Source organism: Periplaneta americana, chromosome 11 (genome assembly GCF_040183065.1).
Source record: "Periplaneta americana isolate PAMFEO1 chromosome 11, P.americana_PAMFEO1_priV1, whole genome shotgun sequence".
In the NCBI taxonomy this organism is placed as follows: domain Eukaryota; kingdom Metazoa; phylum Arthropoda; class Insecta; order Blattodea; family Blattidae; genus Periplaneta; species Periplaneta americana.
Window position 1 is genome coordinate 106,189,617 of NC_091127.1, and position 19,512 is coordinate 106,209,128.

At 35.7% G+C, this 19,512-nt stretch overlaps 1 long non-coding RNA gene across 1 annotated transcript in view; it reads right to left on the reverse strand.

The window, feature by feature from the left end:
- Window positions 1-914: 914 nt before the first annotated feature.
- The window catches only part of LOC138708625 (uncharacterized), a 561,165-nt gene continuing 542,567 nt past the window's right edge, over window positions 915-19,512 (reverse strand). Inside the window, exon 3 of the long non-coding RNA XR_011334730.1 lies at window positions 915-1,419. This is a non-coding gene — a long non-coding RNA (uncharacterized lncRNA). The remainder of the gene's footprint in view (window positions 1,420-19,512) is intronic.

Sequence of the window (19,512 nt, forward strand, 5' to 3'; positions counted from 1 at the left end):
GAACTAGTTAGTTGCTTGGAAGAGCATTGATGTTTCCACAAACTGTAAGCTCGTTAGCGCTCGCTGAGGTGCAGGTGTCGTGTAGCAGTTGACCTTGGTGCTTGTACCATACTGTGCGTGGACTCTGCACAACAGCAGTAGCTGATTGGCTTTCTATGTACAGTATGTCTGCCCCATAAAGCAAACGAATGGATTTCTTCGATACTGACCAGTCTACAAACACAACAGAGCAGATTTGAAACTACGCCACATAAACATTAAAATTCTCGTTGTGGTTGAATTGGTATTAATTACAATCCCAGGCTTTTATTGCTGACACAAAAATTTAGATTTATCTCCCATCCACAGAACGTGAGTTATCGCAGGCAGAAGAATAGGTAGGCTGCAGCCTGAAGCAGCAAATTGTAGGTCGCGGTCGGTATAGTTCTGGAGAAAATAGACTTGTCAGAAGTCATTTATCAGTTCGCTCAGCAGAAGACAAGGTGAAAGATATTTGAATGGGTAATTTTAGAAACAACGTAACTCCACAAACATAAATTTTTCACAAATGACAAAAAACTAATTTATGAAAATATGCAGGTAGCTACTTCAGTGGAATTTTTTCATATTTAAAGGAAATGTTAAACATATTATTTAACATATAATGCAAATACAAAATATAATATATAATGTATTAAATTTAAGCCCAAAAGTTCAGGAGTTACGTTGTTTCTAAACTTAACACAAAATATCAGACAAAATGTTTATCTTATATTGTAGTTTAATTACATTTCAGATTATAAATAATAACTAAATAAAAGAACTGTTACATAAGATATATTTTTTTACATTGTAACTGTCAATTACTAAACAAAATTATTTGAGATTATTACATATTTGACATGAATGTTTTCATTTGTATATATAGAAAAAAATTGTGCATGAAGTTAATTCAATATAGTTTAGTTTTATAGAAGCGCTCAACGCAAAAAACACACTTACTTACTTACAAATGGCTTTTAAGGAACCCGCAGGTTCATTGCCGCCCTCACATAAGCCCGCAATCGGTCCCTATCCTGTGCAAGATTAATCCAGTCTCTATCATCATATCCCAACTTTCTCAAATCCATTTTAATATTATCCTTCCATCTACGTCTCGGTCTCTCAACTAACACTGTACATATATGCATTTCTGGATTCGCCCATACGTGTTACATGCCCTGCCCATCTCAAACGTCGGGATTTAATGTTCCTAATTATGTCAGATGAAGAATACAATGTATGCAGTTCTACGTTGTGTAACTTTCTCCATTCTGCTGTAGAGGAGTCGGCCTCCAGATATGGAGGGTAGCTGCGGATATATTGAATAAGCAGTCGTGGACAGCCGATAAGGGGTGGTCCTCCAACTTGGGTGTTGGGCGAAGGGCTAGCAACTCATCACTGTAAAAAACAACTTGTTAAGAATCCATAAAAAAACACACTACTTTTATTAATTATTTTCCAAAATATCAGTACAAAATGATTTTTGTGCTCCAAGAATATAGGCCTACTGCAAGATTTAGTTTCAGTTCATCACTGTAAGCCCTAGTTTATGGCAAAGTAACATTCCGTTTACCAGTGCCTCGAAAAATGAATGTATGGTCAAAAATGGTCCCAATAAACGGTGCTATTGTTACAGTTCCAGGGAACTCTTTCATATTCTTAAAATATCTGAAAGTTTAAAATGAAGTACGCTCGTCTCTTGGAAGATGTTCAGTTTCTCAAGAATTAACTATCTTCTTATGCAGATGAGGCCATCAATATTTGAAGTTCATTATAAGGTCAGTGTCCACCATATTAACAGATAACTTTCAGGAGGAACTTGATTTTACTATTATTTCATTCACTTCTTTTGGGAGATAAATCCTGTCATGTTTTGCCAGAAGCCTTTATGTAATTCGCACATCTTATTCAAGTCCCTCAGCGAATAATAGTGGTGAATGCAGTGATGTAGACTGATACATGAGCATGAAAAGAAATCTGTAATGCTTTTGAACCAATATTATCTTGTTCGAAGTAGCTTGAATTATAAGTCAGTCAGATGTAAAAATAATTCACGTGTGCATGCACTGGGTCTCCCACCAGCAGTACCGGCTCCTTATTTTACCACTCCTTAAAAAGCACGTGTTAATGGCTCAGGCCGGCCTACAGTACAAATGACAACTCGGATTTCAGGTCACACTATGACTCCGATTGGCGATTATTGATTCTGCACGCAAACTCTGCGTATGATGGGGGGAGTGGAGGTCAGCAGACATGTTTTAAGGTAAGAGTTCGCCTATAGATGTTTTGTAAGTTCTCTTCTTATCATAAGAACAAATTCGCGAGAACTATTTGTGAGATCATTTATGAATAAAAGTCCGTCCAAAACGTATCACCGGGCTGTAGTTCAGTTTCTCACTGCTGATGTCTGTCATTCTATGAAGTTTAATGAGCAGAAACCTTCTTCAGCCTTCGAACAGTGATCAGACACATGAGATGAGGAAAGTTGATGGCAGCGTTTTCATATTATACCGTGCCACATGTCGAAAGAGACGGTTAGGAGAACATGCAGCGAATGAACTGTATAGTTTTACAAAATTCGTCACAAAGCTCGAATTAGTAGTCGAGTTTGTGTTCGAATAATAGAAGAAAGTTCCTAACAGATTACCGAGAAGTTATAGGTAGTTTACTTTTTTTATATACACAGAGTGGAAGGTAACCTTTTACAATCCTTCTGGGATGATATCTCGAATTATGACAAACAAGAAAGTCTAATACCGATAACATTTTGTTCCCAGAAAGGCGGTTTTCAAAAAAAAAAAAAAAAAAAAAAAAAAAAAAAAAAAAAAAAAAAAAAGTCTTTTGTAACTTGAAATTATGATCAAGTTTTTCATTAAATTGCTCAAAATTGCATTTTTATTTCTTATAGGATGATAGAGTAAGCTATGTATGGCCATGTTACAGTCGTATTTGCATAGGAAATAACACAGATCTCGAATAAATCGCGTTAATAGTCGTGTACATATTGCATGGGAACAGGGCTGTAACACGCAGACAACTCTATTTCTTACGTACGCAAACCTTGTGGCCGAGTTAGATGTACGGAGTGGACGATACGCTTACATTCACTTCGTCATTAGTTGCAGGCTACGTGCAGTTCGAAGCAGTTGAAACGCAACGAGATGCCACAGTTTTCTAATCGTGAGTATCTGGACATGTTATTAATTTATGGCGAAACTGGTCACAATGCCGCTGCAGCTGCTCGCTTATACTGTGACAGATAACTGGATCAGGAGTGTGAAAGTTGTAGACACGCAACTGGTGGACACTTTGAACAATACCTTTAAAAGACACTGTAGATAATGATGCACAAAATTTAACAGTGTACCTCACATTAATGAGTATCATTTTCATTTAGTTTCAAAGCTGTTTATTTCTTTCAAACATTGTATTGTAATTGAGGTGGAGTGACGCCAACTGTGTGATCCTCAATGTAAAATAATACTGTATTTAAAGGATTAATTTTCTTTTATGCATAATTTTTCATTCTACTGTATTATTGATGAAATTTCCTTAAAATATAAGGGAAACTACAAGTTTGTTCGTACTAAATTTAGTGCTCAAACGATACAATAACGAACGTTTCATCATAGATAACGAATAACATAGTTAATGTAATTAACATGTTACGATTACATAAATTTTGATTTGACTGCGTTCTCAACAGATGTTTTTGTTTAAAAAACGGTATGTGTGTACATCCTTTCAAAAACCTATGCCAAGTAGATGATTGGAGTTGCATTCACTATAGTGGGATGCAATGATCTCGCGAAGTAAACACTAGGGCCTACTACTGTCTACAACGTTGCAACATTGCAACATTCGTTTTCTCGAAATATTACAAAAACTATTGGTCGTATGAAAAAAAAAAATTGACGAAGCGTTCTCAAATGACATGATCTGTTATGTGTGTGAAGGATTGTAAAAGGTTACCTTCCATCCTGTATACACATGCATACATTTACAGGTAAGTCAATTTCATGACCCGTATGAAACGTATGTACGTAGCTAATGCGGTACAGCTGAAATACTTTAAGTATTAACTTCAATGGTAGCTAGAATGTCTCCGTTACGTAATAAACTGAAAACTGTTTCAACGTATTGATCTTAATCAACACTTGTGATTTATATTACGCCCACATAATTTCTACAACGGGCTAGATTGCAATGGTGACATCCAAGTGAAGTGAAATCACTGAAAGCTGCTCCTTCTCTTCCCCACGTGTTCAGCTGAACATAAAAGGCGATAAGATATCCGGACTTGAAATATGGCTGTCACTGGCCCTGTTCCCATGGCGATCTGGACTTCTCCAAAGCAGTATTCTGCCCCTTACACTATCGCATCCTCGCTCTTCCATATATGTAAAATAAAATTTTCTTAAGTGGTTTTGTAGCGTCTTAAAGATATTTTGGATTCTAAATTTTAATTATCTGCTTTCAATGTGTTACGTAATCAATTTCATTGCTATATAATTACATCCTTCACTTGTATTTACTATTAATTAAAAATTGTTATTGTTTATTTTGTACGATCGCGTTTGTGCTTAGTTTCGCCATTGTCGTTTATATTATTCTCGATTTATTAATTGAGACGTTCAGCGCTAAAGTGGATCAAGTCACAAATTTTCATAAATTGAGGTCAGTTCATTTTCTGATTATCTGACGTTGGATCCTTTCCGAGCAGTAATGGATCAAGTCTTAATTCCAAGAATCCGCCGGTAGGTGAGACCAATCACTTTTGGCTAAGATTATTTGTTCACGATGTTCTGAGCCATAGTGAATCAAGTCACCAAAGCGTTGTATCAATTAACATCATAATTGTTTATATTTTATAAATCTACTAGAATGTGAGAATGGAACAATAAAATTATTGCATTCAAGTTAGATAATCCACTAGAGCATATTAACTTTAAGTTCTATTATCTCAAAACTACGTCTCATGGACTTGATCCACTTTAGCTTTGAACGCTTCAATTGCATTTATTTTTGTTGATATCTTCATTTAATTTTGTTGTGTTGTTTTTATCTATGTTTTCGTTTGATTTTCTTATGTTGTTTGTATGTGTATGTGTTGTTCATAACTGGGCTTTGTTCTTGTCTTTGTTTAAATTTTGCATTTGTGCCAATTTTTTTTTTTTTTTTTTTTTTTTTTTCGTTTTTCTTGGCATGTGTTCTGCTCTTCATTTGCTTATTTTGTTTCAGTTATTTATTTCCCTGACCATATTGGGGATTAAATCAATGTCTTTCCCAAAATATTCTATGAAGTGTTTTGTATAAAACAGTTTTTAACTCGAAAAGGAAGCAAAAACTAGCAACATTTTGTTAAACTTTTTTGTTTGAAATATCTCAAAGAATAAACCCTTGAAATTAATTACATTACTTACGGTTCCGCCTGTATATATGTACGTGTATAGTTTCGTGTTCACAGGGATGATGATACTCTAGCTGAAATAACTGTATCAACTGATTTGCTAAATCCAAACACGGTGATGTGAAACTGATGGTTCAAGAACATTCCATTAGGGCATTCAGACAACTAATAATTTATACTTTAATTAAAGGATAAATTAGAAATAACGCTACACGATAAGAAATTAAGTCAACCTACGTGGGAGATCTGAATTTAATGGGGTATCTTGTTAATAATAATAATAATAATAATAATAGTAGTAGTAGTAGTAGTAGTAGTAGTAGCAGTAGCAGCAGCAGCAGCAGCAGCAGTAGTAGTAGCAGTAGCAGTAGCAGCAGCAGCAGCAGTAGTAGTAGTGGTAGTGGTGGTGGTGGTGGTGGTGGTGGTGGTATCCACATAATGAATTATACTAGCAATAGAACGAAAACAAGCCATTAAACAAATCTGATCTTATTGTTTCATTTATTTTATCAGTTTTAGTACATCCTCTTACATATTCATAAATTTCGTCTCTGCAGACTGTATACGTGATCTTTCTCTTTTTGTTAGTGTTCACAATTCGAAACCATATATAAGAGTAGGCGCAGCCATATCCCTATAAAATTTAACTTGTGTTTCTCTTCTAGTTTTCCTTCTTAAAGTTCTTCTAATTGTTCCACAAATGGTTTGAAATCTATTAACTTTCATCTCAATGTCTTTGTCAAACTTAAAACTAATGTCACGTCCTAGATAAATAATTGAAGTGAGATACTTGTTCCAATATTTTTCCATTTATTAGTATCTTCGATCTAACAGGATTCTTACATTTAAAAGACATTATCTTTGTTTTTTATATTTATTTAAACTGTAAAACATTACATTTTGGTTCAATCTATATACTGCTCTTTGTAAATTATCTTCTGTTTCTTAAATAACTATTTGATTATCAGCATATAGAAAAGTGTTTGAAGGTGTTTTTAATTTTATTGCAATCCCAGACTGTGTTTCATCTACCCTCTGCATAACTAGATCGTCAATATACAGATCTTATCTCACTTGAGGGGCTACGGTATAGGTCTATGTACAAGTCTTTGTTGTTGATATCTATATCTATCGTAAATGTAGTCGTATAATTTTTTTCTCCATTTTTCTGCCGAAACCAATGACTGAGGCATCAAATGGAAAAAAGTGGACATAATACTGAATGGCGCCAAACTAAAGTAAAAGTGAATAAGCTGAGCACAGTGGATAGATGATTCAGAAATTATCCTGTGGGCTATGATCAAGCCTTCCCTTTGTATATTATGATCATTGCACCCGTCACTCTGTTGACACATCAACGAGAATTAAATTTCTGCCTTGAACATGCGAACTAGAGTCATTTCTCTATTTCATCACATATTGGAACATGTCTTTATGAAACTGTGCGGAAATATCTTCCAAATCCAGCAATATTATAGGAACGAAAATCAACTGTAAAGGTCTAATATGCCATGAAATCGGGACATTTTGATGAGTGTGCAAATTATTTCGGGACGCTGGACGCAATGGTCGAACCTTAGGTTATTTCTTTGAGTCTAGCTTTTATATTTTGTTTTTTGACCATATCTTTGTTCAAATGCTTTCTGTTTTTCTACACTCGATTTTTCTTTTATTATCTTCTTTTCTGTTCCTTTCTTGTTTCTCATTTTGTTTTCTTACAATTGTACACCGTGTCCCGCTTAAAGGGATCGAGAAATAAATGATCACCACTTAAAATCAGATAAAGATATAGTTAAGATTTATATCTGACAAGATAGAGAAACTGTCCAAGTTTACCCAACAAAGTCTGAAAACAGCTGCATGAGTAACTTTCCTTTGTTTGTTGCTAAAACAATCCTGGCACCATTTTTAGGAGAACACGCCATGGTCAACATGTGGACACCACAATAGAAAGTTCAGTGTGTGCTGTAGCTAGCAGAAGAAAAATATGTTAAGCGAGTACAAAGCCGTGTTCGTCGTACGTGGATAGGTGGATCTGAAGATGAGGACCCATTGCCTGGTCAACCAGGTCAACCGATCTTATCTCATTGGATTTTTTCTGAGGCTTTATGAAGGATGTTATGTACCAAAGAGGCAGAGCTAACACTTTGGAGGAACTGAGACAACGCATCACAAATGCTGTGACTCCAAAAATGCCACAGAACAATTGGCGGGAGGTTGAATACCGTTTAGATGTCTGCAGGGCAACTCAAGGTGCACAAATCGAGTTGCATTTACTATTCTCCGAAACTCGGAGAGTTTTTACATCAAGTTATCTAAAAAGTGATGTTATAAAACCATTATTTTCACTTGAAATTATCACTTATTTATCGATCCCTCTAAGCGGGACACGGTATACTTTAAATTTGTATTCCATCCTATTCTTTTTTCATATACAATTTAAAATGCAACATTCTTATTAAAACATATCATGTTATATTGCTATTTCTACTATTACACTATAGGTACCGTATTCTTAACTTTAAATTTCAGGTTTGTTCTTAATTTTTGTTACCCTCCAGCATTTATTTCACTACTATCCCCACTTATTCTGTTTGTAATCATTTATATTTACCTTCGCGATATATCAAAACATGTACATGGCTTCTTCTTCACCCCTTCATCATTTAGTGATTACCTCGTGTTCTCGGTCCACGCCATTACATTCAGAAGAAGAATCCTTACTGTTTGAAAACTGGTTTAAAGAGGAAGTAATAAGCGTTTTCCGCTTGAAAGAAGAAAATTGCGCAGTAAAGTAATCAACCATTGCCGTAACAAAAGGTCGCTAACAAATTAGTTTACAGTCTCCATCGGCGATTGCCCGTACGTAGACATTTTTACGAGCTCGTCGAATGACCTCATAGAAGTTCCGGTTCCTGGACAAGGAAATTATCATGGAAGGCGTTTTCAGTGTATAATGAAGGAAATATTTTTTGTCCCCCTATACCATAAAGTTATTATAATTCATTATGTATCATAAGCTACGAAGGGATGTAATAATTAGGCACACATTTCTCTATGTCCTATTTATGAAAGACAACATTAGTATGCTTAATTGAAGGGTTCACAACCAGAGTGGACCAAGTCCATCTGGAATAGTTCTGAGATATTGAGTCTTAAAGTTCCTGGCTCACGCTTAGCAACCTTCACCTTCCATAGGAAATGCTGCCCTCTGTGGAGTAACAAATGAGTTATGGACTTTGTTATGGCAATGAATAAATCTAAGTTTCCGTCATCCGAGATTGTATTAATCCACAAACTGATCACTAGTGGACTTGGTCCACTCTGGTTGTGAGCCCTTCAATTATAATATGGATTCTAAATAACACTGTAACTACAATTATTTTACTTTGTTCAATGGATATTTGAAGGGTTTAGAGCCATAGAGGGCCAAGAGCCATATATTAAAAACTTACAAAACAAGGGTTGAAATGAAGTGAATACCATAATTCAATGAAACATGTAGCAAGTAATATGAAGTATGCACATTAAAACTAAATTATATGTGAATCTTCATTAAATTCTTGTATTCACTTAACCTGAACCCTTGCTTTCTCCATTTTTAATATATGGCGCTTGGCCCACTATGGCTCTGAACCCTTCATTTGTGGTAATAATTTGTTACACTGGAGCGTCATTGCAGATTAATCTGATAACATAAATTTTTATAAAATGATAACATAACGTGTTAAATATTTAGGCCTATATTATTTGGCCTGCAACAATTGTTATTGTAGCAGTCTGTAAATGACGCAAACTTATGCTCAAAAGAATCTTAGAAACTAGAGAGAAAGTCAGATTATGCACCATAATCAAGTTCATAACGTAATGCCAATGCCTTTGCTGAAATATGATTCGGTAACAAAGACGTTGTTACAACAGCTAAGGAAAATCTAAATAAGTTAGTTATGACGAATTTTTTTAAAGATTAGTTACGTGCTATTTACTAAAAATGATAATTTTATTTAACATAAAGTACTTAAAATTCCATTATTGAGCAATGTTGCTGTTAGTCAACTGTCCGAAGATAGGTTGGAACCTCATAAGGGACACTAACACGGTATCACTTATGAGGTAACAAAGCCAGGAGATTGTGAGGTAGTGCATACATTGCTGACTAGTAAGATATTTCATTAATAAGACTTTTGATGTATACAAGTAACTTTCGGCCCTGGACCCTGGACCCATATCACCTTCATATCACTGTCGCCGTTGATAAAGCGTCGTAAAATAAACCAATTAAAAGTAAAAAAAAAAAAAAAACCCATCCAGATAATCAGCCGAATCCACGTCCGAGCGCTTCTCCGGATCAGCAGGCGCACGCGTCTACTGCATTAGCTACGCCGTGCCGGTGGTCTGAGTATTATTAATTTGTGAAGTACGGTAACACAAAGGAGAACGTATGACGTCAAAGTAAACGATGGAATTTTGGTCTTAAAATATCGTGATATAAGCTGTTTCGTTGGACATTACGATTGCATTTATTTCCTTCTACATCAGGGATGTCGAACCGCGCTCTCGAGCTGTGAACTGCAGAGCCTTCAACCCTCCCTTACCGTGCAACGGTTAAACACAGGTAGCAGGCAGTCCGGCCGAATGATCGTAAACAAAAGCGAAACTGCGGCGGCTGGTACTTTGATAACTTTTATACATCTTATCAATTGATTAGGAACTCAGTTTTGATTTGCACTTGATGAACTCTGATAAACAAAGAATGTAGCCTACATGAGGATGAATTATGATGATAATGATGATGATAATGATAATAATAATAATAATAATAATAATAATAATTATAATAATAATAATAATAATAATAATAATAACAACAACAACGGAGTTTTATCTACTTGGTCATTCCATGAATGTTGTTCGTTAGTGACGGAAACAAATCATAATAATAATGTTCTTAATATCATGTTTAAAATATCAACTTTGTGTGTATGTGTTGTAGCAGTGCAACTTCAAGTTCAGAAACGTAAACTGTTTTGATGTATAAAATTAAAAATTAATTACTTTTAGCGTGACTTGAAATTTTTTCATAGTTTTTGTTACAGATTCAAAAATATCTCCTCCTCGAGTTCACAAATTTTGTAGCTAGCACGAACCAAGCTTATTCTACTAACACCGATGATGATGGAAAGTTTTCTGAATTCAGTCTTGATTTTAATTCTTCTACAGCCTTTTTACGAGTGAAACCGGATAACTTTTCTGCTCCATAAGCTTCAGCATGACGTGTAGAATTAAAATGCCTTTTAATATTATGATGGCTAAAGTATCCAAGTTCTTTTCTACATATTAAGCAATGTGCAATGAAACGACGATTAAATAGTAGGTGGATAAATAAATATTTATCTGTCCACTTACTATTTAATCGTCTTTCCATAGCCATACCAGCCGCCAGAGTTGATAAACACACTGCGTACAGAGCACTGCTACAGCGAGCCCACTGACTGTCGTTTCAGCTCAGCTACGGTAGGAAACAGTATTAATCGTTTCACAGTTTGAGAGCGCTGTTCGACATCCGTGTTCTACATAATAATCTAGTCACACTTGAAGTGTGCCACTATCTTGTGGCAAAGTACCTGATGTTCGAGGATTCAGATCTCACGGTATGCGATAGATCGAGGTAAATTGTACAGGATGTAAGGGGTATAAGTGCCATTATTTTAACTGATGATTATTCATGTCCTTACAATTATTTTCTAATTACAATATTTAACTAATTATTAAAGTTTACAATATTAGACGTTTTGCAACGTTGCTGGATTGTGAGGAAGGGGTTTAGAAGTATACAGTAGGCCTACAGCTCAAGCGGGGAGGAGGGGGTTTAGAAGTACACAGTACAGGTCAAGCTGGTACAGACATACCAGTACAAAACAGATGCTCTGTTCTAATGCAGGAGTGGACCATGGAAATACTGTTGTTTACATAAAACGAGCAGCAAATACAAACTTTCAATCTCATTAAGAGAACATTATGATAAATTTACATTTTATGTAACAATATTGCTCCATTTTAATTATGTCTAACAAATAAACAATAATGGTTTTCTGCACAAAATGACACGAACTTTTTTCTAATACAACATTTTAATCTCTCCCGCTTCCGTAAAGCAGTATCATTTTAAACAAATTTCTGGTTGTTTGATTTTCGAAACGGGGTAAGAGACTTCTAGTTTCTAATAATCGTTGAGAAAGTGCTACAAAAGTTCGCCGATTAGGTAAACTTCTTTGAGGAAAATGTTGACGATACATCTTTCTTGCCTCACTTGAATTATGACGACTTACTTTCTCCATAAATTAATAACATATGTTATTCCTAAACTATGAATGACATTGTAAGTTGTTCATCGAATACCCTGTACTGAACTGTTATCGCTCGGCATTATACCTATGGACAGGGAGCTTGAACTCAGCTGACTCGTACTTACGTCTGTGCAGAGTACTGCCTGTTGAACTCGTTGCCATGTCTTTCAAGCCAGAATACTAACAAATTTAAGCATGCATTTTTATTTAAGTTCACGAAAACGTAATAGAACACACAAATATTTATTTAAACTAATATTAACGCTTTGCTAGATATACTGTACATACTGATGTAAATGTTTTCGTAATTTTAGTAACGATATGAGCAGTTAGAACGCAAATAAAATAAGGGAAGAAATATTTGTTTCTGGGAAAACTATCAAGTTTTGACCCTATGTTGTATGGGCATTTTTTGATCCTGTATACCGTCTCCGATCACTGTGAAAGGACGGCACTTATACCCCTTACACTCTGTATAATTTACTTTCTTTAAAAGTGAATTAAAACCAGTGGACCCCATGTTACATATTCACTGTACGTAAACTAATCATCTCCTGAACCACAGTGTTGACTACGTGTTTTAATTTAAACTCTTTGACAACTGATTTAATTGAATTGGTTTATTGTGCGTTTTTGTTTTGGTGTAACATGATATACGGGTGTTCTTTTAATTGTAGTCCAAGGAAATAACTCTAAATAGTAATATAATTCACACCAAGATAAAAGGACTGAATTACGTGAAACTCATTTTTTCTATTTATCTCTATTTTAATTTCAGGATGTTAATCGGTTCAACAGAAGTTTAAAAATTGCAATTATTGGACTGTGTTAAGGATGGTTTAATGTTATTTTATAGGTATTCTGTGTTATTGTAACACTGGGACAGAACATGGAACCGTTGTGTTGTATTGTGAATCTGTGAAGATAGGAACATTTACAAAGTATCTTCCCAAGGAAGCATTCTCTTTATTTGAGTGTTGCCTCTTTCATCCTTCAACTTCAAAGGGCAAACAAAATGTGCTCATGTGAGATTCAGTGTGCTTTCTGTTTCCACGTCCTCCTTCCGCGATACCCGTACACGATTATCAGCTTCTTCACGTCCGAATTGGATAGATGTCGACTTAAGCCGAAGGTCGATCCTTTCTCCTTGTCACAAAAGCAAACATTTGCATTACTTCTTCGATACAAAATATTGACATTAATTCTTTTTTAATATTTACTCGAGTCAGGTTTTATCTATTAGACCTATGTCTTTTAAGAGAATTTTAAATTAATGTCACGAAAGAACATCACCAGAGCTCCAATCAATTGTGGGTCAGGCACTATTCATACTCTTAATTACACATTCCTTTCCAATGGCAAAGGATCAATTTCTTAAGTGGGATTATTGTCGTCATTTGGAATAATTTCCTTGGAATTAATAACAATTAATGATGTAATTAAAAATATTAATTTCACTCACCAAAATGAATTCTTCAATCAGTACCTACCTGGATTGTGAAACGTTCTGTAAATTAAGGACCTTGTATTAGTCAAGTGTAGTCTATAGAATTTGGAACATAAGCGCGCGAGGACTAGATCCCCAGCTGACACAGTACTACTGCTTCCATGTCCGTCCCAGAATATGTGGAGTAGAAAGACGAAATAAGATATCTGCGCAAGTGGTATTTATTTATTTGTTTATTTATTTATTTATTTATTTATTTATTTATTTATTTATTTATTTATTTATTTATTTATTTATTTATTTATCATAACAGATAAAGCCCAATTACAATGTTCAAGACTGACAAAGTAATTTATAAAACATAAACAAGGAAAAGAAAACATACTCTTATTAAAAACTGAAACAAAATGGAAACAGAAAGAGGGGAAAAAAGAGAAATTGAAAATAAGGCGTGAAAGTAAGCTTCAAATTAACTAACAATATTCTGTAAATATGATAACAAATAATTCTGTATTTAGAGAAATCCATATTGAAAATATCTACATTCGGATGAGGATGTAATTTATTGTAGCCTATAATTGTAACATTTGGAAAACTGGGGAATTTTTGTGCGATTCAGTATTTGCCCTTGGTATGAAAAATAAATTTCGAAATTTTGTATTAAGCTTAGGTGTATATAATATTATAGCCTATAATAAAATAAACCAACACAGTCCAACTTAGGCCTATTATTAATAATTTTATAAAGAAAGTTTAAAGATTGACAATTTCGTCTAATTTTCAAACTAGTGAAATGAAAATGTTGAAGCAGTGTAGCATAACTCTCATAAGTAGGATAATTATTATAAAGTCTATAATATAACCATTTTAGAAATTTATTTTTAATTTTTTCTAGTAATAGATTTATGTGGGAGGGCTAGGGCCAATGACAGTTCTGGGGGAGGCATTGTTTGAACGAAGCGAGCAATCACTTGCAGGATTGCTGTCTGAACTCTACTCTACCTTCTACCACGAGCATCTTACCCCTTAGCGGACTCGACCTGATGCTGCCCGCAATACCCTCAAGCACAGATAGACTCCGCCCCCATATGCGCGAAGTTACTCCACAGATTACTGGGACCATGATACCGTTACAAGTATCCCTATTGATAGCGAAAGTCATACTCTGACATATCTCCTTGCGGTTCGTTTGTTCGTCTGCTTGTCCATCTCTCTACGCCTTCCTGCGAAGTACTATGGATGTTTTGTGCACTTTCAAGATTTACGAGTCAGTTTATTAGATGAGCACGCACATAAAGTTTACTATAAAAATTCCAAAGAAAAAATATGGAATTAATAAAAATCGTACATTTATTTATCGTTATTATAGAAGCCGAAAATGTGCATATTCGTTGAAATTTTGGAATGTAATCTTTGCGCAGAGGTTCTCCCCTAGATAAGTTGCTACCAAATCTATAGAATTTCCACTCATCACGTGTCCAGTTCTCATGAACTGCCTTTGGAACCAGAAAAATCTGACACTACAAAATTGTAAATGCCACTTCATATATAACATATAGTCGATCTGGGTACCGTAGTCGGTATAGCGCTTGTCTTCTGTACTCGAGGTTGCGGGTTCCCGGCCCAGGTCGATGGCATTAAATGTGTTTAAATGCGACAGGCCCACGTCAGTAGATTTACTGGCATGTAAATGAACTCCTGCGGGACAAAATTTCGGCACACTGGCGACGCTGATGTAACCGGCTCGAGAGAAATGGCTGATTGCTATACAAGCAGATATGTAAAAATAATCTGAACAGTTAATATTTTGAATCTTTTTTTGCAAGTTAAACCGTTTAATTTAAATTGAATAATAGCGAAAATCGTTGAAATAAATCCTGCAACGCAGCAGAGTAAGCAGAGGGGGAAGACGGTAAGGAGTGCAGTCAGCAGCCTACATGTTTCCAAATTCAACTATTTCTTCTAAAACGGTGAATGTTAGTGAAAAAAAATTAGATTTTTCAAATCGCTCATGATCTAGCACTAGTTTCATTTTGGTGCAGAGACTACCATCCACTCTGTATATGCTACTTGTGGACAGTCGTGCGAAATTTTTGCCTACATACAGGTGGACTATCATTAAGACTCTCTCCAAATTTTAATTCCGTGTCTGTACACAGAAATCAACAATTGAAAAACCGTATTCATACACATAGGCCTACGATATGGCAGTATGGAAAACATTTTTTTCCTGTTATTTCGCATTTTATTAATGTTTAAGAGTGTCTTTCAGTAGCAATTGCATTATATGTTGTGATTCCCAACCCTATTTGACACTGGTTCCACTGCGAAGTACGCAATCCGGCCAAACCAATAAAATACAGCTTAAAAGTTTCATTGAAATAAATATTGTCTGGGAAATTTCTATTTCAAAACATCGGCCGTACTGTATGTAACAGTAAAGGTAAGCGTTCACTACATCGTATCGCACTCCTCGGACGAATAACACGCAACGGATATTTTAAGTGCAGTGCGTTCACTGTAACGGTTCTATCTTATCGTCTCATCAGAATCCCTATCAGCTGTTTAAAACATGACGTACGATATTGACATTGCTGAAAACAGAGGAGTTTTGAGGTTAGGTCTAATAATCATGAGTGTTAGCAAATAAGTCTTGTAATTGTTTCATGCTTCTTAATTGAAGAAGAAACGAAAGAGATATTGGTTACATAATATAGGCTACATGTAAGAAACTACTTGATTACTATAATGGGAATGCCTCAAATTATATAACTCTTCGCAGTTTTCTACAAGCGAAATAAGTTTTCCGTCTGCCATTTTGGCTCGATACTGGACATACCACAACATAATAGTAACAGTTGAGCAATTAAAATTGATTTATTAAAGAAGGCCATGATCGCACGCATCGGAAAAGTTGCTCATCCGAGATACGTGGACAGATTTACCGAGAGCCGATGCGTGCGATACGATGTAGTGAACGCGGTTACATAACAATTACAGCGAAGATAGTCTTTTTTCCGATCCGTGCGATCCGTTCGACCTTTATAGTGCGTCATTGACGCTGCATGGGAGGCAACGAGGTCAGGGTCTCAAATATGCCTAAGGCAAAGGTTATTTGTTCGTTGTTAAAGTGATATTCAGTGTTTATACGCCTTCATGCCGAAACCACGTCGCAGAAGTCCCACTGTGTGCGCTTTCAGTGTGAGGTTGAAAGAGTCCAAATGGGGCGGAGGACAAGCCTGACAAGAATATGGAACTACTTGGTAGTTATGACTCCATTTAAACAGCATGAGTTGATTCAAGTCCCTGTGAAATGTGGAGTCGATTCGGCCGGTGATTGATTGCGGATGCGTGAGACAGCCCCGGCGCGTTACCTTCGAGAGCCATATCCGGTTCTTCAACATCCCCGTGAACCCCGCCACAACCGCTTTTATTGACCTCAACCCCGCCCGCACAAATCATTCATACGCAGCCGTTTAGCGGGCTGCAGGCGCAAGGGGCAACATGATTAAACCGTCCGTAACAAAGTCGCGGATATCGACCAAGTACCAATTTCCTTTTATCTTCTTTCTCTCTTCTTTTCCTTCTTGTCTTCATTTCTGCCTTCTTCCTCTACTTTTATCTTTCTTCCTTTCTCTCTATTCTTTCTCTCTGTTGCTCAATGTCCTTTCTTTTAATTTTATTTTACTTATTTTAGTCCTCCTCTGCTTTCCTCCCTATTCTTCTTCCCTAGTTGCTTAATTTCTTATTTTCTCTCCACTCTTCTGTTTTTAATTTTTCTACATTTTTCATATTTAATTTTATTAATTAATTTTTTCCCCTTATGTCTTCTCATATCTCTTTGTTCCTTTTTTCTTGTCATATCTTCCTGTATTTATTTTTTTCTTCCCTTTATATGTACCTTTTTATACAGGATAATCCGTTTGGATGTGGATAAAATAAAAACACCGTAAAACATTTACTACTGAACTTTATTTGTTGAAACTTTGTGCATACAACACTGAAAGATGGGAGATTCCTCAGAGCTCAACATGACCCCCATTGCGCACCCTGCACAACTCATAACGGTGATGTATTTATTTTTTTCTTCCCTTTATACCTTTTTATACAGAGTGATCCGTTTGGGTATGGATAAAATAAAAACACCGTAAAACATTTACCTACTACTGAACTTTGTTTGTTGAAGCTTTGTGCATACAACACTGAAAGTTGGGAGATTCCTCAGAGCTCAACATGACCCTCATTGCGCATCCTTCACAACTCATAACGGTGATGCAAATTCAGCCCATGTCCGTTGTAACATAAGAGGGGTGATTTGTTGAAAAGCGTGAGTAATTTTTACTCTCAGATCAGCAATGTTCCTAAGTTTCTGTGAATACACAATGTCTTTAACAAAACCCCACACGAAGACGTCAGGAGGGGTTAGATCTTGGGAGTTTGGGGGCCAAGCCAAGAGATAGCTGCCTCTCGTACTGGGTTTCGCTTGCGAACTCCTGCATTCTTTTTTAACACAGAACCTATTTCTACAAATGTTCGATACCACAACATTATGGAATCGTATTTAGGTACATTAAGCACAACATACTCACGTCGAAATTTCCTTTGGACTCTTTTAACACTCTCAAATTTAGCATACCAAAGAACACATTGCGCCCGCTGTTGATTTGTAGCAGTCATTTTATTCATCTACGATTTTCATTTGTCCTATCAGGGTATGCATTGTTGATTGGCATTATATGGAAACTCCCATATTTTAATCATAATATAAGCAGCAAGAAATTTTTCATACTCTCATAATAGCTTTAAAATAATAAATTAATATTATCCATACCCAAACAGATCAGACTGTATATTTGTTTTTCTCTCACTATTTGTGGGTCTCTATCACTACGATATGGCACATCCTCAGGTTACGGATAGAGGAGACGGCATCCAGATATGGAGGGTAGCTGCGGATATATTGAATAAGCAGTCGCAACAACCGATAAAGGATGGTCCTCCAGTTTGGGAGTTCGGCGAAGGCTAACAACTCATTACTATATAACAGAGATTGTTACAAAATCACAATATAAGCCTCGAAATGGGACTGATTCCAACAGAATTGCCGTATTTACCCGTGTAATGGACGCTCCGCATAATGGACGCACCCCAATTATTCACGTTAAAATTAAAAAAAAAAATCCCAAGTAATAGACGCATCTTAATGAATGAGAGGGAACTGTCATATAGCCTAACATATATGTTCGCTATACAAATTAGATAGGATTGAATTTTAATACACAAAGTTATAAGACAGCAAGAGCAACCACTTATAGGTACAAATAACTGTTCTTTTTTTCCAAGATAGGATACTTTTCAAATTATCGCTCTCGCTATTAAAGGAAACCTTTTTATATATCGATATAAATTAGTTCCGGCCCATATATCGTTACGTATTCTGTCGATTAATTCAGCATTCGAGCTGGCGCACCTTTAATACGTGTTTTTTTTTTTTCACCAAAATGTTTTCCTCGCATAAAAGACGCAGCCTAGTTTTTTGTTACAAAAATCGGAAAAAAGTGCGTCTGTTACGCGGGTAAATACGGTAATACAAGTGAGTGGAAACGCACTATCTAGTGAAATTTATAAGCTTGTACTTTCTATTTTGGAAAAGGAAATTGTACCAAAATAATGGAAGGAGTCCATAATCTACCTGTCTTTAACAAGGGGAAAAAACTAACTGTAGTAACTTCCGAGGAATATCACCTTTATTGACTAAAATACATAGGTCTATACATACACATTACATGTGGTTTCAGGCGTATTAAATTGACTATTGATGAGATTATTTATATTTGACAGATATTGGAGAAAAATGGGAGTATAAGGGCACAGTACGTCAGTTATTCACAGATTTCAAGAGCGCTTATGACTCGGTTAAGAGAGAAATTTTATATAATATTATTATTGAATTTGCTATTCCCAAGAAGCTATTTCGATTAATTAAATATGTCTCAGTGAAGCATATAGCAGAGTCTGTTGGCCAGTTTCTGTCTGACTCTTTGCTAATTTATTGCGGGCTAAAGCAAGGATAGGTATGCATTATTACCTTTACTTTTTAACCTTGTTCCACAATATGCCATTAGGAAAGCCCAGGAAACCAGAAAGAGTTTGGAATTAAACGGGTTACATCAGCTTCTTATTTATGCGGATGACGTGAATATGTTAGAAGAAAATCCACAAATTATTAGGGAAAACGCGGGAATTTTACTTGAAGCAAGTAATGGGATAGGTTTGGAAGTAAATAC